The sequence below is a fragment of the Nannospalax galili genome, unplaced genomic scaffold (assembly GCF_000622305.1).
Source record: "Nannospalax galili isolate Female #2095 unplaced genomic scaffold, S.galili_v1.0 scaffold3866, whole genome shotgun sequence".
NCBI lineage: Eukaryota > Metazoa > Chordata > Mammalia > Rodentia > Spalacidae > Nannospalax > Nannospalax galili.
In genome coordinates, this window is record NW_008354377.1 from 20,445 (window position 1) to 24,146 (window position 3,702).

Sequence of the window (3,702 nt, forward strand, 5' to 3'; positions counted from 1 at the left end):
GTGGAGAGGAATTTAACAAAGAGATAGAAATACAGAGGAAGAGTCCCTAAGAAATGGTGAAAATGAAAAACATTTATTTGACTTGTGTTTTTCATTGTCAGCATTTCTTAGGAACTTTTCCTCTGTATTTCTATTTCTTTGTTAAATTTCCTTTATTATCTCTACATGAGTCCATGTGTATAGCTAAAGGCTATATAACAAGGAACAGTGCCAGACAGGAGATACCTTCCTTTGAGTGTTGTCCAGGGTGGTCCAAGAGACTCCCAAATTACTCAGACTACTGCCACAGCCCTTTATGGCCTCCCAGAACTTGAAGGTAGGACCCCACTGCTGAAGATAGAGCATACATCAGACACAGGATTTGGAGCAATAGAGCTGCAACTGATCTGGAAGCCACTTCCCCTGAATGCAGGTCTCATAGCTTTGGAGAATGCTACGAAAGTGCCAAGGGAAAACATCAATGGATGATCCAACACCAGCTTCAAAAACAAATAACCATATTTGTGGCCAGCCCAGCCTATGTCATTGGTGATGTAGTAGCACTTTTAAAATGGGGGAAATCAACAGCTACCTAATTTGACTAAAAGTCCACTGAAGGAGAGGAAACTCAAGTGTGGTACCATAATATAACATACTACAAATGGTCAGAGTGGTCATAGATCTTAGAGAAAACCCCAAAACTCTCACATCGCTAGACTAATGTGATTTCTTACTATGTGCAAAACATGTATCCTTATATTTACAGACAAATATCCCAGTCACCACTCATCGCTCATTAAAGAAGCTCATTTTGCCAATGTGTGGAGATCAAAAGTCTGCTAAATAATGGTCCTTGGACAAGACCCCTTTATGAAACTTCATCCACCCAAGTCTCAGAGGCTATCAAGGAAGAGTGGGCAGAAAGACTGTAAGAGCCAGGGAGGATTTGCATGACCATATAGAAACAGAATCTTACAAGCTCCTCTGAACCTGCTCATATGATTCTATGGCATAGGTGTCAGCATACACAGGTCCCATGCAAACTCAGGTAGACAGTAACTCAGCATAGAGCTGGGATAATGAAGAAAAGACCACAATCTTATCTAAAGAAATGTTGGCAACTGATTGCTGCTAGATGAAGAAGAGCTGTCCTAACACAAGGGACTGTAGGTAGGCTGACTAGACTCAGCTGATGGACTTGCACTGGGGAACGACTGGGCACACTAACAACATAGTGGGCAGCAACAGGGATGATAGAGTATATAGGATCCAGTGGAGTGGGGGTTATGGGAGAATGCTAGTGGGGATGGGGGTATAAAGATGATTGAGATTCAGTGCTCACTTCGACAGCACATATACTAAAACTGAAAAAATACAGAAAAGATTAGCATGCTCCTGTGCAAGAATGACATGCAAATTTTTAAAGTGTTCCATATTTTTTACATGTGAGGGACCATGGTGTGGGGGAGGGACAGATATCAAGAACGGAAAGATGGAGGGATCACAGTGTGAAATAAAAGAGACCTCCCTTAGAGCAAATAATAATCCATACATCACCCATCAAAGAAACTTATTTTTGCAATAGATGGAGGCTACCACAGAGTTGCACATCTGGTCAGACATAGAGAACGTACACCTGGGACATGCCTGTTACTAGGTGACACATCTGCAGTAGAATTCCTATAATCAAGGCTCATGGAACATCACAGAATAAGGGGTAAAGAGAGGGATAATGCACCCCTGAACTCTCACCAGTGAGGATTCCATGTACATCAGAGTGCATAACACACAGAAGGTCTCAACTGACCAAATTTTGGAGAATAAGAGACTGTGGAGTGTATGATGGGACTCCTATATGGATCCTCACCCACCTATAGTTCATTGTGCAAGAGGAGGCAGAAAGATTATAAGAGCCAGGGCTGGTTCATGAACAAATGAGGTAGAGGCTTCCAGGACAATGGAGGCTTGCTCATGTGTGCCTGCAGCAGCGGTGGTGTCCAACACGGCACTCATGTCAGCTCAATTAAACAAGGGCTCAAAGGGGAGGTGAGAAATAAGTGGCAGTCAGCACTAGATCAAGACTGGTTGCTGCTATGTGAGGGAGAGTATGACTTACATACGACCACCTGATGGGCTGATTAGACTCCATTGGACACATTTACACTGAAAGACATTTGGATATAAACACCGAATGAATAGGACTCAGCATGTATGGCAGAATTCACAGGGTTCAGTGGCAGCAGGGAGGCATGGATGGGGGAGGAGTTCTGGATATGAGTGTATGAAATTTTTAAATCTCAATTAAAAAAAAAGATTGAAAGGTTCTGTATGAAAACACAAAAAAAAATCAATAAAAAATAAAAAAAGTCAAAATAATTTTTTTTTTTACATTACAGCTTTAACATGTTCAGTAACACACTCCAACACACTCCAGAGCAAGGATGCATCTCTTTCAAAAGTGGCTGTAAATTTTTAGGTTCACATCTGAATTAATACCATTATACAATATTGAACTTAGTATAAACCCTGTAAGATATAAAATTGAATGAGTTTTAACTCTTTAAAGAAGATCTTCATTTCATCCTCTTTAAAAAAGATCTCCATTTCATTTTAAAATATACAGTTCCTTCCAGAATGACTCATTGTTTTTGCTACTAACTCTGAGCTGTTGGCACATGCGTCTCTAAAATTGAGAGGTTCTGTATGAAAAACACAAAAAAATCAGTAAAAAATAAAAAAGTCAAAATATATATATGTTTTTTTAACATTACAGCTTTAACATGTTCAGTAACACACTCCAACACACTCCAGATCATATTTCAGTGGTAATTAGTAGAGGTGATAAACATTTCCATTGAAATCTACCCGATAACTTTATAGACATGCAAAATAATTTTTTTAAATATGAAAAAGAAAGTCTGTGGAAATTCTCAGCAGCATAACGGATGCAGGAGAGGACAGAGTATCTGAGCACGAAGACAAGGTACGGGAAGTTAGAATATATTGTTCCTTACAGAATGACTCATTGTTTTTGCTACTAACTGTGAGCTGTTGGCACATGCGTCTCTAATCTGTATGTATCTGATTATTACTAGTCACAGTCAGTTGCACTTTGATCCTTGGCACCTGTGTATATCTATAAAGTTATCGGGTAGTTTCAATGGTAATTAGTAGAGGTGATAAACATTTCCATTGAAATCTACCCAATAACTTTATAGACATACAAAATAATTTTTTTAAATATGAAAAAAAAAGTCTGTGGAAAGTCTCAGCAGCATAATGGATGCAGGAGAGGACAGAGTATCTGAGCACGAAGACAAGGTACGGGAAGTCGTACAGACACAGACACACATATACCACAAAAGAACAATATAATAAAAAATGCAAAATATATACTCTCAAGTGTGCATTAATGCATTTCATGATACCCAAGTACTAGACTGAACAAGTCTAATAAAATATAGATGGACTGAAATCACGTAGATATATGCACTGACCACAAAGAGATGAAATGAAAAATAAATAATAAAAGAACTAGGGACGGAAAAGAGTAGTGAACAGAAATTTTACACATTTTAATTGCTACAATATAATAAAGGAAATATTTCAAATCAATGATCATAATTTCCCAAAATTAATACTGAACTCAAAATAGCAGAAGTTAAGAAATAAGATTAGAGTTGAGAAGGTCAAATCAGAAAATAGAAATACACATCAGCAACC

General features: G+C 38.4%; 1 non-coding gene and 1 pseudogene across 1 annotated transcript; both read left to right on the forward strand.

Annotated features, from left to right (window-relative positions):
• The window catches only part of LOC103748822, a 12,471-nt pseudogene that overhangs the window by 6,288 nt on the left and 2,481 nt on the right, over positions 1 to 3,702 (forward strand).
• LOC115067443 lies at positions 1,314 to 1,419 on the forward strand. The gene has a single exon (XR_003846863.1). It is a non-coding gene; the product is annotated as a U6 spliceosomal RNA (small nuclear RNA).